At 39.5% G+C, this 16,539-nt stretch overlaps 1 protein-coding gene across 4 annotated transcripts in view; it reads left to right on the top strand.

Annotated features, from left to right (window-relative positions):
- The window catches only part of TRABD2A (TraB domain containing 2A), a 91,115-nt gene that overhangs the window by 41,858 nt on the left and 32,718 nt on the right, over positions 1-16,539 (top strand). The gene's annotated exons all lie outside the window — the stretch shown is intronic.

The following is a 16,539-nucleotide window of genomic DNA, read 5'->3' as shown; positions in this document are numbered from 1 at the left end:
ACACAATTGCTTTGCATACTCTCTCCACTGTTTTGTTAATATATATTTTTAGCCTCAGATGCTGCTGCTCTAGTTTTTGATGTTTCCTATTAAAAAAATCCACATTCCTGTTAAAGGATTTAGTGAAGGTGGATTTTGATAATTTATGTTGCCTTAATTTTGGCACAAATTTCATTAAGATTGACAGCATTGCAGAGATACAGCTGTAGGTGAGTGTTTTGGTTTTTTTGCATCTTAGTAGATCTCTGCTCCTCTGGCAGGAATTAGATTGTCATGTTTGAGAAGATTATATTCTAAAGCATAATTACTTTAGAGGATAGTATTGCACCAAAGTGACTAAATACTTCTTTGGAGGTGAGGATAGGGAATATGTCAGGATTTCTTTATTTTCAGGGCTTGAGTGTAAATTCAGGACTGAGTGTAAATTGAATTATTTTGGAGACTGGAACGGTATTTCACACTTCTGTCACCAAAGGGCATGTTAAAAAGCAGCAGAAGGATAAATCCCTTTATACTGGGGGAGAGGGGCTGTTCATAGATGCTGCTATGTGGTCTGAACCTAATGTTCTTGAGTGCTTTGTCTCTTGAATGATTTGTCTCATGGTTAAATGAGTTATACTGTTCAAGCCTATGAGTCATGTTCACGGGTTTGTGTCTAGTGCAGGGAGCAATGCACTATTTCTTACAGGTTTCTTGCAGTGTGAAAGCAGAACACACACTCTGCTCCTGGATGTGATCTTTGCCAGACAAGTAAATCGGTATTGGCTAAAGCAGATTTAGAAAAGTATTAAGTGAAGAACAGGTCTTACTAGTCTCAGTGGTATTTTGAATCCAACATCCCTTGTCTGCATCTGAAGGTCTTTGCTCATTGGGGCTGTATGGGATAGACCGAAATCTGTGTAGTACTAGATTTTTGAAGTAGCTATTTAAAGTGCACTGTTTCTTTTGTGTTATACAGTTTGTTAGCGGATGTTAGGTCTGAATCTCCTCATAGTTACTTTGCCTGTGTTGTGACAGCCCCATCATCAGTGTCACTGCAGAAGGAGCTATAAACAAATGAGTTTTCCAGCTGTTAGTGCAAGCTCAGAGTTGAGAAGACTCTTTGCTTCTTATTGGTTTAGGTCTGCTCTCAGCTATGCTGTTATGTAAGAAGAAGCATCAGCATGTTTGTTAACCTAGAGCAGAGTGAAGGTTTTGGCTTACTTTCCAAGTGCTTTCCTGGATATCTTTTCCATGGATTTTGCTTACAGCAAAGACAGGAGGCTAGACAAAGACAGGTGGAAACGTACTTCAGTGTGATCTTGGGTGGTGGGAGTGCTGGCTTTTTGAAAACATGGGCGTAGTATTAACTCCAGGCAAGGGAAATCTGAACCTTTCGCATATACAATTAATTGGTTTTGTTTTGATGTAGAATTGTCCTCACAAGAAATACATCAGGAAGAAGCCTGCCTTGGAGTAGACAAGGCATGTCCTCTAGTTCTGTAGTTTAAATGGACCTTCAGCACAGTCCTGGTAGTTGATACTTATTCTCTCTCATCGCTGGATTGTTCATAGCCAGAGGCCAAGGAATCATGTTTTCTCAGCTATGACTTTCAAAGGTACAACTGAAAGTGTGTGGAAAAGGGTTTCATTTTCCATTAGAATTTTCCAGGTTATGGAAAGATCTCTGTTGTGAATTGCAGTGTGACCTCAATTTTATGACCACAGGAGACCTAAGATGGACTTAGACTTAGGTTTTGGAACTCCCATTTTTGAATTTTTATATCATTATGTTTGTTTGTTAAATTTTGTTTTCAAGGTACTGATTCTCAGTCATTTTGAAATGGTCTGAAAGGGACACAGAATTTTTAAAAATGCATTCTCTTTACATACAGGAACTTAAGTTGATTTTCTCCTGGGCTTTCAGGTTGTGTAAGGCAGCAGGGAAAGACTAGAACTGCCTGTGAATTGCTCTGAAGGTCAGTACAGAGGAAGACAACAGGAACGCTATTGTCTACACTGAAAGAAGGCTCCTGTATATATTTGGGAGTTGCAAGCAATTTTGTGGAGAATTTGAGGACAGTGTAAATGCTATAGCCCAAAATCCTTTTCTGTCTGTTTTTCTCTCCTGTAATTATGTGAAAATTTATGATTCTTGGGGAAGGTAGAAGAGGCTGATGCCATTCCAGCCAAAGAAAACACGCACACATGGTAAGAACTAGGCAACACCTTGGCAGCAAATTCTATTTCTGTCTGCTACCAAGATTTAGGCTTGGCTTTTGCTTCTGATCTGTAGCCTCTCCTGACAGTCCCCTCCTGCAGGAGCCATTCTTTCTGCAACCTGCTGTTTGCTAGCCTATGCTAGAGATGCAACTTCAGGTGCTACTGATGCTGCTGCAGTTCAGGCTTTTTTTGTATGTGGATGTAAGTATAAGCTTGCTAGCATGGGTGAAGCCTTGCAGCCACTGTTCTGCCTCAGCAATATTAGGGCAGGCCACCAGTGCAGGGTGTCTGCGTGCCTACCATTTCTGAGTCTCAGAGGAAAAGTAGTGCTCTACATCCATCTCCACTGGAGCCATTCTGTGCTGAGGAGCAGCCTCAAGTGCTTCATAACACTGCTCTGAAATGTCACTCAGACTTTGCTCAGTGGTGTGCATCTGTTTGTGTGCATTTGGGCACACTGAGCTGAAGTGGCACTGTGATGGGAAGTCAGACATGTGATGAGAATCTGGGAAAGACATGGAGTCAAGGGACAGTGTGTGGCAAAGAGATGATTTGCCATGATGGACTGGCATACTGGGAAATCAGAACTCTCCTTATGACATGTTATTTTGGTGTTTGAGTTGTTAATTTTTTCTCTGCCCTAAAGACTTGTGGATGGCACTCATGCGTAACAGAAATTAATCCAGTCCTTTGGCTGCAGTCACACTTTTAGCAGCTTTTTCTGGTTGTTAGAAATACGTTGTGAATCTGTCTGTACTATGGGAACAATTTAAGTCACCTGTGAGCTCTGTGGATATGCATGAATGATTTCTGTTCAGTAACTAAATTAGGAGCTAATTTAATAATGGCACTTGGTACGTTAAGTAGATTTGTAAGATAAACTGACTGATTTAATTAATTGAATAAAACTGAAATTGAAGCATCAATGAAGTACTTGCAGCTGGCAGTTACTCAACCTCCTGACTGAGCGGGTTTGCAGACCACTACCGACCTCATCTGATGTGGACGATTTTATTGTCATCAGGTGTCAAGATTCAGAGAAAATGATAACTACCACTTTGTAAACAATTTTCAAGTTGAAATTATTCCATCCTGTAACAAACAGAAATATTTCAGATATTGTGGGTTAGCTGAATTTAACAAAATTATTAGAGAAAATGTGCTTTCTGTCTTCTCAGAAATTAATCTTTGGGAATATTAACATTTTATTTTGATCACTGACTTTATCTTTACATTAATTTATTTTCACCACACTAGATGGCTTGTAATTATTGTGCATACAATATTTGGGTTTTAGCCAATTTCAGTTTTGTGTTACAGCAGCAGCTGAAACTTTTTTAATAGGCAGGCACAGACATGCAGAAAAGACTAGAGATTGGAGCAACTTGTCAATTAATACAACTCCTGGCTCATTTCCATGATTAGTTTTTCAGGGCTGGAAAGATTCAGTATTCTGGTATCACTTGAAACAAGAAAATTCTGTACAAAGTAGCTAGACTTAGAAGATGGGGACTGTTTCAGAGATAACTGAGAAAATAAGGCAACAAAAAATTTAAAAAGAAAACATTCTCAAATGTTTTGTCAGTTCAAATTGGAGATGGACTTTGACAATTCAACTGATACTACTATAGTAGGAAATGGTAGTTTGAGGCACCTTGCTTGTTTCTGTCTATGATTTCTAATACCATTTATAAAAACAAAGTTTGCTTCCTTTTTGCCTTTTTTTGGCTCAACACAGGGTAGTATCTGGTGTTTTACTTACCTTACTGCCCAAAATGCACCATTTTTTTGAGTGTCCTTTCTTTAAGAATGTAGCCTGACAAGAATGGTAAGCAGATGATGGTTTAGGCATCAAAGACTTAAAAAATCGTGACTGACTATCACATGTGTGTTGCAACAAGAAAATGCATAGTAGAAACACTAGCAGGCCACATCTACTCATGCCCTGTGTGCTGGGGTTTTCTAGAGGAAACAGTCAGGAGCCTTAACCTTATGGCTATCAGGGAAACCATTCAGGTGGCTCCCAGGCAGTAACAGGGTGTGGTGGGAACTCAGTGGCCGGAAGTGTTCTTTGTGTCCAGGCTCTGCTGAACACACTGAGTCTTTCCTAATAGTGATGTGTCTGCCTTCAGTTACTGTCTTCTCACCTGAAGAAGCAGATACTTCACATACTTGTTGAAAGCATTTGGTTCTTACAGCTGAAAAGACTTTCTGGGACCCCAGAATTCTAATTCATCTTCTTGTGTCATGGCAGATGTATACCAAAATGATGCCTAGGAAATCAGGCTAATGGATGTCTTAAATTCAGTGGTGAAGACTGTACAGTGACCCAGCAGAATCCATCCCATCTTCTTGCCTTCCTATCTTAGCTTCCCCTTGTACCTAAGATACTTGCTGTTGCAAGCTGAACTGGTGTCGTCTTCTTGTCCCCAAGCAGTGGACCATAACTTGAGTACATTTTAATTTGTTAACTGCCTTTTTTAGGCAGGTTGAACTGTGGTGATGCCTGTCTCCTTCCTCAGGCTTCTCTTTTCTGAATTGGTTAAGCCAGTATCTTCAACCTTTCCTGTAGCTTATATTTCCAAACCTCTGAACAGTCTTCCTTTACTCCTTTGGACTCTGAATGTGTTTGTGTCTGAGAAGTGTCCAAAACCGGACGCAAGCAACTTGCAGAGACCTTGATGGGACTGGATAGGATGGGCTAAATACTTCCCAGTGTTTTTATATTACACTATGAGAAACTGCCTTTGGCAAAAGCATCATGTTTTTGATTCCCAAATTTTCTAGTACCCTGCCACCTACAAGTCCCGTGGTGGCATGGCTATTTTCCCAAGAATTCCTCATGCTTATTTGTGTATCACTGCTGATTTTTTCCTCCCACATTTCGATTTGATTCTTCAGAGGCTATCGTTTCTGTTGTGAAGTATTACTCCATTTCCAAAGAAGTTTTGACAACCTTTTCAACTTTGAAATTAAAACCGACATAAAAATACCAAAACAGACAAAAAAATCAAAATCAAAACAAAAAAATCCAAACCAAGACAAAACCAACTTCCTCCCACCCCCAATTTATTTTTCATAATAAATCTTTATACTGAGACAGAGATTCAGGAGTTCACAATTTTATTATTTTTAGCTTCTTAACCTATTACAGAAAGGCATTTTCTATTTGCAGTGGGAGGCTCTGTCCTGGGAAGACCTCATAAATTAGCTTGCTTAAACATACTGCCTGTTTGTACGTCCGAAAAGCTCTTTGATTTCAGTGCCCTTTTGGTTTAGAAGCTCAAGAAAAATGACAGTCTTGAGACACAAATTCGTCTGTAATGTTGCAAATGAATTGTAATTACACATTCATTCCATTAAAGTAAAATACCATAATCATTTGCTGGATAGGAAATACTTATAGTGTCAGAACATATGAAGCACAAAATGAAGTGTGGAAGGATTATGGTGTTCTAGTTCACTCAGCTGTATTAGTTTGGGCAGTGAGCCTGGACAGAGTGCTTCTATCCCTGTGTCTGACTTTTTGCAGTGCTACACATGTCACAAGCCCTGTGTGACTGCAGACTCCCTTAGTCATGGTACAGCTATGCCCAGTAGCTTGGGGTGGTACATGATATCAAGCTCAAGTCCTTGTTTGGTGTGGATTACTGTATGGAGAGAGAAGCAGGAAATGTTTTGGGAGCTCTGTGCTCAACAAATATAGCAGTGTGTCTGAGATTGTGATATTTCACACCTGCAGAGGGAGACTTTTGCAGTAGCAGCTTTAGCGTTGGTAGCCAGCCCATGGTCCAGGTTTCTGGTAGTCCCTGGTGAGCTGTTTGAATAGGTTTGGTGCATCCATCTAGTCACTCTGTAAAGGGTACCTGATATTAGCACTTGGGCTGTTTGTCGGTTTGGATGTTTTTCCCCTCTAGAGTGTGCACCTTCTGCAACAGCTTTTTTTTTTGTGTTAGCTGTAATGCTTGAAAATGCCTTTGAAAGGCACACCATTGTCCATTATATGGTTTTTAAAGAGAATAGGACTCAGAATGAAGGCCCTCATGACAACTGAAGAGCTATTTTCTTGTGTCAGAATTTAAGAATTTTAAAGACTGTAAAAAAAATTTTTACAGAGGATGACCATGGGACTTCCTTTCTACTGCCCCCTCTAGTAGCCAGGAAATGTCGGACTGCTGCTCATAACTAGGGTAAAAGTTTCAGAGGACTTTCTCAGTTTAACCAAACCAGTTCCTGTGGCGGCTGATGCTTTGTTACTTATGTTCCCTTCCAAGTGAAGGAAATTGACTGTCCAGACTAGTGCTCATGTAGCATTTTTGCACTTGACTTGTTAAATGAGATATTTGCTTCCAGTGTAAATAAAGCCATCAGGTCTAATGAATGTGATTAGAAAATGGAATTGGTAGAAGCAAGAAATGCTTCAACAGTTTTTCTGCTGGGCAGGTTTTTTGAGAACTGTCCATCAGCAGGTCTGTACTGGTGCAAAGTGCCTTGTTACCCAGAAATATTTATTGCACCATTTTGGAGCAGGGGAGCAAAAGCTATGGAGGTAGTAGAGATAAATAAAAAGAGAGAAGCTTATGAGGAGCTTTGGTGTATCTGAGCATGGCAGAAAGGCTGAAGTAAGCAAATATTTTCATTTAAAACAGTGCTATTGTGGACCATCAGGAAAAGAATAGAAATTATACTGGATAACCAGTATTCCCTGATGAGGGGAAAGTGAGAAGATACCTACTAAAACTAACCATTTCAAAAGTATACACAGCCAAGGCTTCTAAAGGAATTGGTACAGGATACTACAAACTGCTAGGCAGCCTTCTTGAACATTCATGGCAAACAAGTCAGATCCAAGGAAACTGTACTAGGGAAATATAGTAACAATCTTTAACAAGATAAAAGTCATGTCCTTGGAAATTGTTAAGCAGAAAGTTGAATTGAAATGATTTTCAAATGTTACAAAAGGTCAAACATGTCAGCACTTCTATCAAATTATATTTTTCAGCTATTTTGAATTAAAATTGAATTAGCCTTTCTGGTGGCAGAGAATTGCAGACCATTTTATGCAGTGTTGTTGCAACAGTTCCATCAGCACAAAATAAAATGATGAAAGGCTTGAAGTATTAATTAATTTTTTTTCATGTTTGCTTGGGTCTGATTTTTGGTGGTTGTTTTCAAAATGTGCAGTCATTCCATGTACAATCGTCTGGTGTCCTTGAATGACTGCTCTGTCTGACCACAATTGAAATCAACATTGAACAGCACCAAATGCACCCTTGACACAAAGTACTGCAGATTGGCCCAGTGGTTTTTGAGTTTCATGAGGCTATTCAAGATAAAAGATTGTGCTGACAAAACTTTGAGGGCCTTTGGAGCAGAGTTATGGGTTTGCTCAAGAAACTGAAGGGCTGAATTAACTGAAACATAAGTAAAATTATTTGTGTGTTCCTTCCTGGATGCAAAATAAAGGTGCTATTAGTACTTTCTAAGGACCACTACAGAGGGGTGATATATTCCCAGCAGAGGCTGGGTATCTCCAGGAGGTAGACTGAGAAGAGAGTTAGGATTTGGACTGACATTTATTTGGCTGTCTTTCTTGGGCGGGGGGAAGACTAGAGAAATTACATGTCCCATGGCTGAAACTCCTTGACAATTTCCATAGTCAAAGATAGGGAACAAAGAAGTTACTTCCCAGGAGTTGAGCCTTCAAGTTTTGTTTTACTTGGTTTGAACTGTTTAGGAACATCTGTGCAATTGGTCATACTAAATGTGAGCCTGGTGTATGACTCAGGTTTGAACCTTTTAAACAGTGGTGCTGCTGTTTTTGAGTTTGTAAGCTTGCAATGTCCTGGTGTGAACAAGGCAAGCAGGACAGTTGTCAGACAGCAGTGCTGTTTATTTCATCTGAAAGGTCTCCTGGGAGGAATTGTACAATAGGGTTGCAGTAGGGGCTGCAAAGTATTGGAGTCTGGGCTTGGTACTAAGCTTTGATATTGACCAGAGGATATAACAAGGGAGTGAATTGTCTCCCTTTGATCTCACACTCACTATTTATGGATGAGTGTCCAAGCACTTCTTCCGCAGTGCTCCTTGTCACCTGACAGAGAATCATGCGAGAAGAATTTGTCATGTCATATCATGTCTCTCATGTCAGAAGAATTTGATACATTGCCATTGCAACTCACATTTCATACTGAAATATCCACACCTTTTGCCGTTTTTTCCAGGAGGTATGGACAGCCTGATTATAAAAAGCAAATGTGAGAGCAGTTAGCATGTGAAGTTGACCTATGAGCATGTGACCATCAGGAATGGACCCTTACCCTTCTTCCAACCTTTGGAGCAGCAGAAAACTGGGAACATTGAATTGAGTGAGCTCTGACTGAATTTGTCAGGTCTCCAGCCCACCAATAGCATTTTCACTGACTCTGTGGCTTATTTGAATAGTTACACAAATAAAGTGAATGCCAGCAGGTCACACACAAACGAGCAGAAGAGAAGACTAAACCTGGAAGCAGGGGCTTGGAATGAAAATGGAAGAGAATTTATATAGATCTCTGGTTTGTGCAGGAGGAGGAGGCTTCAGCTAATATATCAAAACCAACTCAATGTGCTTATATAGCATGAAATCCTATTTTTGAGTGCAAGAAGGCAAGTAGAAACAATGAAGTGAGACACTAAGCAAGCCTTACATTTAATTTGCAGCACTGCTCAGTTGAAAGTCTGTAGCTGATGAGGGCTGAATTTCTGGCGAGTGGTATGCATGAACATGTCAAAAGGCTTTAATGTTCTCTATCTTTGAAATTCACATGTGCACCCCCAGTAGTTTATAGATCTTCACTGGGCTTGCAGCGGTCACAGTGGGATTGATCTGCAAAGCATCCAGTGGCTGCTCAAACATTTTTGCAAACATAAATTTTCTTTTTTGCAAACATAAATTTTCTTTTTTCATTATTTCTAAACTTCTCATCAGGTTCTGGGGATTTCACCTTATTTCAGGGGTTTTGGTATTTATATAAGAGTTTGAAATGCTGTTCTGAGGGATGGTGAATTCATTCCTTATTTTATCTGTCACAAACAGATGTTATTCTTTGCTAGGTTTCCTAACAAATGTTTGACATAAATTTACTTTTTAATACCAGTTGTGTTTAACAACATAACAAATATAACATATTATGAACAATAAATCTCTTCTCCTGTTAGGTTTGTGTTTAGTTGTATTTAATCTTGAATGATGCAGAGCCTGGATACCGGGTATCATTGAGAGCAACTCATGTCTGGTATTGATTGATGAGTGGTTTTGGATGAGTGCTCTTAGACCAATGTCTGGAAAGGTTCCTACACCCACAAGGCTCTTGTGGGCTTTTCTTTCAAGTTGAAATACTACTATGTCTGGAAAAATAGGATAAGAAGTAATATTGACCTTTTTCTGTATTTAGTGAGTTACCTGTCCTGCTCATGTGTAACAAGACAAAAACCCCAAATATGAGCTGGAGTGAAAAAGCAAGCTAACACACCTGCAAAAAGAGTAGCTACTAGAAAGGAACAGGAAGTTTGGAGTTAGGGTGCTTTGAAGAGCAAATGAGCACAACTTTGGAAACAGAATCCTGATAGGATGCAGTGGAAAAACACTACAGCATAAGGGTGCACTGTGTATTGTGGCTTAGTGGTGTGGTAGTCTTTCAGTAGGGCTGGATTAAGCTGCCATTGAGTTGAGACACAAGTTAGTCCAGTGGGGTCACCCGTTGTTAATGACTGTGGTAAACATTCCCTCTTTGGGAATCACACACTGCAGGCTAGCAAACACCAAGTATCCTATTGTTAGGAGGCAATTTCGTCTCAGGAGTCCTTGCTAGTTAGAATGAGTCAGAAATGCCATCAGGGCAGCATTTTTCCTAAAATTATAAAATGAAGAATTTATAGGAATTCATAATTATAAGAGCTGCTTTTTTCTGTCTGATGGATTTTGACACATTTCTCAATGTGAGCTTTATTTTCCTTGTATATGAGTTTGGGAGGAATCCTTTTATGTGTATGAATATTTTAAAAAACTCTGTAAGAGCTGTATCAGATGGGATAAGTAGAAAATTTAAAGGGACCAGTAGATGCTTTATGTTATCTAGTCTGTATCACAATCCAGAATGAGGTAATCTCTGAACGCTTTGATCCTTAATCCAGTGTCACAACACTGCATAGACACATGGCTTGTGAAGCTGTATCTCAGATTTTAACTGAGGGAATATAACCGTAAGGAGTTCCTCTAGATGTTACCTGACATAGAGAAGGGGCACACTAGTAAGGATGTATAAATGTGTAATGATGCAGGAGGGCAGTATCCTTCTGCAGCTCTTTGGGGTGGATCGTAGTAATAAAATGTAACCCAGGACTTTGTATTCTGTTGTGTGTATTCTGTTGTGTTGTCATTCAAATGTAAGTTTTCAGACTAGACTTTCTGTAGTACAAGTCTCATGCTTATGCTGTACTGACTTTCTTGAGAGTTTATTGCCCAAAAAATGGATTTAAGTCCCTTGAGAATACCTAGAAAAGATCCCATTAGTCTATAAACACAGCTTGTCAGAATTTACCTAGCTTGGGCTGCTTGAATTGATTTCCCTAGTTACGTGTTTTGTGTTTTGCTTCTGTCACAGCTCCAGCAGATGGTCGCCAAGCAACTGCTGTTGTACAATATTGTTTGCATTTCCAAAACTGAATTTGGAGAAGGATGATTCACATTACATTATACCTTTAAAATCTTTTGCACAATTCAGAGTGCACCAGAGCTTTTTAATTTGGTCGTGAAAGTTACAAACCTTAAGCCAATATATTCTTGCATTTTTTCCATACATAGAGTTGCAGGTTGAGTTGATACCAATTGCACTGGGGTTTTTCCATATAATTTCTGAAAAAGCATTGGCCTACTTAGCCTGGAAAAAATATCCAGTTGTTAATTTCTGAGGCCAAAGTATAACATGCCCATGAGATAAGTTTTGACATGCTTTGTTCATGTTATTGTTCACTTCAACACACCGCAGAGCCTGCCTGTTTGTCTTAGGCCATTTTACTCTTAACAGGCAGACTTATGTAGCCATGGTGACTTTGCTAAAATTATGAGCTCTTGGCAGATGCCTCTGCTTTTCTCAGAGATCCTTGAGCAAATGTTTACCCAGGACACTTAAACTGACTGTAAGTGTGTGTGACCATGTTCTGTAACTGCTGTGGGGCAGGTGACCTGCCCTGGCCTTTAACAAAATTGTTTGACTATGTAGGGCTGAGAAGTGCTAAAGAAGAAAGAGTTATTCTTGTTTGGAACTGTTGTCTACCTTGTTGTCTACCTGAGATGATTAAGAAATTTCTCTTCAGGAGATCCAAACTGTGAGTTCAGAGATAGTCACATGGGTTTTTTGCCTGATACAATTTTTGAGATCATTTTTTCTGTGATTCTTCTTGTCCATTCCAAGTGGCAGTGTTGATAGATGCTTCTCAATCCAATTTGAACTAGCATCCTTCTGACTCCACATCCTAATGGACTGCAGTTACATTTTGGTGATTTAACATCTTTATTTTTAATGTAGGCATCAGGGGAAGAGAAGTAATTAAGGCTTGTAGTACGTTGGACAAGTCTTGGGGTTAGCAGGGCAAATAATCCTTTCTTCTGGTTTTGGATCCATTTAAGTTGACTTAGAAGTCCACAGGTTAAAATCTTCCATACTTCTACAGCAAAGCTTACCTGATAAGATATTTTTACAAGTTAGACAGCCTCTTAAAATTCCTAAGGGGGGCCTCTGGACATGCAACCATGCTTTTTAAGAACAAAAAAAAAAAAAGGAAAAACAAACCAAAAAATGATAGATATATTTTTAGCAATAAACAGCTTTTATTTCACAGTCACCAAACACTCAGCAGTTTCCTGATTGTACTGAATCTGAAAATCAGAGTGTTTTAGATTTTTTCACAAAAGCAGCTTTGTATATTGTTTAAATTGTATACACTGGTTGTCCCAATCTGGACAGCCAGGGAGGTAAGTGGAGGTTGCCATCCAGCAGTGGAGCCAGCTGACTCATTCCAAAAACATCATCTCAGGGAGTTTGCACTGCATGGCTGGTGGCTTGTAAATTCCCATCATACTGTGGGACATGTTCTTTTTTCTGTGTGGCTAAGCTCACAGTTACTAGGAAGGGCACAGATTTAGGCCTGTGTCTCATTCTTTGAAAATGTTGTCAGGTATTCCTCTTGGCACATTTTTGCACTGAGACCTCCAATCTATGATCTGCCTGAAGCCAGCCAGGGACCATTTCAGAACTTCTTGTTTGAGGTTTTTCTTAACAAGTCTAACAGGATATAGCAATATGCAAATGTAATATAAATTCTCCCTTTCACCCCTGTATCTGTGGAAAATGTCAGCTTGTGCTCTGCTGTGTTCCGTTTGGAACCCAGAACCTTCACTTAAAGATGCTTCTAGATGGCTACAACATAAGCACTAGTTCAAAGCTGTTGTTCTGTTTGAAACAGCAGCCAGAGCCCTGGCCTAATTGTTTTATTGAGTGGAAAATTGTTTTATCAGTGCTGAGTGTTTTATATGGAACATGGTTTCCCAGCTGGGAGAATGTCAAGAAAATCCAGAGACCTCCTTGCATGGTTACCAGAATACATATGATAACTGTGTGGGGCTGTTTGTGACATTGCAAGGCTGGGTTGTTTACTCTGTTGAATTTATAATCTTGATTTGCTCACAATTACATGAATTATGCAAATAATGCAGATAAGTTTTGCAGTAAGAGGGGAAAGCACTGCAGCCAATTAAATATTTGTTTCCTGAATTATTACATTCCAACAAAAAAGGTGTAGAAGCAGTGGTGAGAATAAGTTCAAATTTCAGTATTCTACATTTTTAAGGCATGATATTTCTACCAATCCTCCAAACTGCTGTCAAGCTTAGTCCTAAAGTATGCATGGCCTGTGGTAGAGAGGACAAGCAAAAAAATAATGAAGGCAAGAGGGGACCTATGACAGTCTTTCTTTCATCTAGCAGCACTGCAAAGAACACCTTTGGTTGAGTGAAAAAAAAATAGAGGCCAAATCACAGGTCATCAGTAACAAGTTTATTTAGTTTCAGTGGTTGTCTTTTAGAAAAATTAAAAAGTACTGCTAATTGTTGTCCTTGAAGTTGTGGAAGATAGGTAGGCTTCAGCTGTTTTACTAGCTTACTCCTTACAGTCACAAACACAGTGATATGTCATTATTCCTACTTTTTAACTTATTTTCTACAGTTGGGAAGCCAAATTGTTTCCTTTCCAAGGGAATTTTCCTGTAAAGTTTTTTAAAAGTTAAAATAAAAACTTTATTTTCCCCAGTATTTTAGGGTTTTTTTCATCTAAATTCAAGAGTATCTAGTGGAAAAGAAGAAGTGTAGACCAAACTAACTATTTCGGTAGAAGGTTGGGTTTTTTTTTTTTAAAAAATCCAAAAACAGAAATGAAAAGACCAACAAAACATCAATTGGAGGTGTTGAATTTTAAAAGTATAGCTAGTCTCAGCTCAGGAAGTCCTAGTTTCAGATTTTTCCTTTGCAACCTTTTCATTCTTTTAATACAGTTTCGAGATGGTTGTGTTAAGTGTCTTGTGAACTAAATAATTAGGCAAAGGAAAGAAAGCCTTACTACTAGTGTACTAGTTACACGGTTCTGTAAATTGGAAAGTGACCATATACTAAGAGCAATCAGGATTGTTAGCAACTCCTTTTCATTTGGTTAATTTTTTCCAAGTCTGCTAACTGAAGAAATGCTGAGTAGGGAACAGGCGGGAATTCTAAGTGTAGTGTGTTGACTTTGGGGGGTTTTGTGTGTTTTTGTTTGTTTGTTTATTTTTTGCCTTAGACTTGCATTCAGGACTGTAGAAACCCACAAATTAGACAAAGGGCTAGTCTCTAGTTCTGTATGTTGAAGTAAAAATGTATCTGGTGAAGGTTTTATATGTGAAGGTTTTAAAAACAAACTTTGCTAATGTTTACAAAATCTTGAACACAGATGGAGTTAAAAAAAAAAGTTTAATCCTTCTGTATTAACACACCAAAATGGATCCCAGTTCAAAATTTTCCTGTACAAAGATGCACTTCATGAAAGCATGAAGCATTCCAGCAGCACAGGGAGGAATCCTAGTGAGCTTAGATAGAGGGTGCCCAGGGATGAGGTGGAGCAGCAGATTCATAGCCATGCAATTAGCCCTGTAGAAAGTTGGGAGCAAGTTCTTGGAGGTGTCCAGATGTGAATTGCAAGCTGCCCTGAGAAATGGAAATGATCTATTCCACTGCTTGTCTTACTCCACATTCAGCATATAACGGGGTGTTTATTTTTGCTACTGTCAGTGGAAACATAAAAATTACAGTTTACACTGTAAATTAGTGTAAATTACTCAGAAAAAGGCTACATATTAATGCAGTCTATTACAAGTAAATGAGTTGCACTTCCAGCAATGTCCTAAGTAGTGTTCCTCTGATTCAGCATTATCAATCATCCTATTGCAACAAGAAGATTGCTTCTAAGGTCCCCTGTTTTATATAGCTAGTTGAAAAATGATTAGTTTACGTATTCTCACATAAATTCCAGATAACCAAAAACTTCAGGGTTTTTTGTTTGGTTCTGGAAAGACAAACTGCAAGAATCTGGCATGTCCTAGTGTAAGTTTGTTGTCAGCAGACTAAAGATGAAATTCTTCACTGCCTTTACCTGTGTTTGGATCTCTGTATCTGATTTGAGGCACCAGCATGTCATTGAAGTTCTAGAGAAAAGGTGCTCCCTCTATTTGCAATTCTGGCTTTTGATTAAAAAATCCCAAACATAAATAATATGAAAGCCATGGGAAACTTACAGCTCATAAGTAACTTAAAGTAGTTTACACTTCCTTTGGTTTCATTGACTTTTACTGTTCATCTCTTGTCCGCTGGGTAAGACATCATATAACCTTTCTCTGCTAATGGCTTTAATCCAGTCTTTCTTACAGAAGTGGTCTCAGTTTGGTTATTTGTTTCCTTTTTCTCTCTTGTTTATAAAAGCTTGTTGCAGAGGCAACAAGGAGCATCTCATCAGGTGCAACAGTTCTGAAAGTGACTTGGACTGCTCTGAAGGCTGCAGATGGTGGGTTAAACCTCCTTTTGCTGTTTTCAGCCCATGCCAGAATCAGACTGCTCCCACCTATGTGTGCAGGCTGTTTTTTGCAGAGCTTCTGATGACAGGTGGGTTCAGGTCTCCAGGTTCTGACATTGCCAGTGCTGACTTTCTGCCTTGAAGGCCCACCAGACAGCTAAGGAGCTGCATCACACTGGAGCAAGGAATCCTGCTTTCTGCTCAATGCTTGGTCTGCTGGACCATTATCTTGACAAAAGAAGATTATTGACTTTCATAGTCATAATGCTTTTGATTTATTGCTTGCTTTGATTTGGGGCAGTAGTGTTCACTGGCCCAGAGAAGCGATGATCTCCTCCAGGTGAAGAGCAAGGACAGAAACACACTTTTGAGAAGGAGGAGAAAGGGGGAAAGAATTGGCTGATGAGGGTCAGTGGAAGCCATAATTGATGCAGTTATTTGCTGGGAAGGACCCAAAAGCAGCCCTTGATTCCTTAAGACAATTAAAAGCAAGTTGTCTGGCTGAGCAATCGCAGAGCAAGAAAGATGCTCCCCCAGACTATAATTCAAGGGACTGAATGACCCTCAAAAACTGAGAGCAGAAAGAGGAAAAAATAAACCCCAAAAACCAGAAGATGAGGCAAATGATGAAGCAGATGTGAGTGCTTTTGTTGGGAAGACTTGGAGGCTAGCAGGATGGCGATGGGCTAATTTGAGGTGAATAATGCCTGGTTCCTTTCATATGCAGAATAGCACTTTGATCCAGCATGGATGAAAGTACTGAAAAGTGGAGAGGATGGCAGGAGGTCTTTTGTCTTTGACAAAAAAGGCATCTGCCAGGCTCTAACTCCCTTTTCCCCACCCCTTTAGCCTAGCAGGCAACTACAACAATGCTAGCAAAGGGGACAAGTGTCTCCTGACAGCTGAAGAAATCTCCAGGGGGAGAATGAGGTTTGCAGCAGTACATAACTAGAGAGTTTAATCGATTTTTTCCACAGTACAAAAAGGGAGAGGGTTGGGGGAAGACGGAGATCACAGTGAAAACGGGAGGTGAGAGATAAAAACACCCTTTCTAATAAACTTGTTACATTTGTTCTCTGAATACATCTTTTTCAGGAGATCCTCTGATGCTAGTATGAATACACTTAATGGAGCAGAGTAGGATAGAGTTGCTGAGTGGGATGGGGTGTGAAGTAAAGAAGAATAACTTTGCAAGAGGATG

The sequence above is a fragment of the Pithys albifrons genome, chromosome Z (genome assembly GCF_047495875.1).
Source record: "Pithys albifrons albifrons isolate INPA30051 chromosome Z, PitAlb_v1, whole genome shotgun sequence".
In the NCBI taxonomy this organism is placed as follows: Eukaryota; Metazoa; Chordata; class Aves; order Passeriformes; family Thamnophilidae; genus Pithys; species Pithys albifrons.
This window is presented reverse-complemented; position numbering and strand designations above follow the sequence as displayed.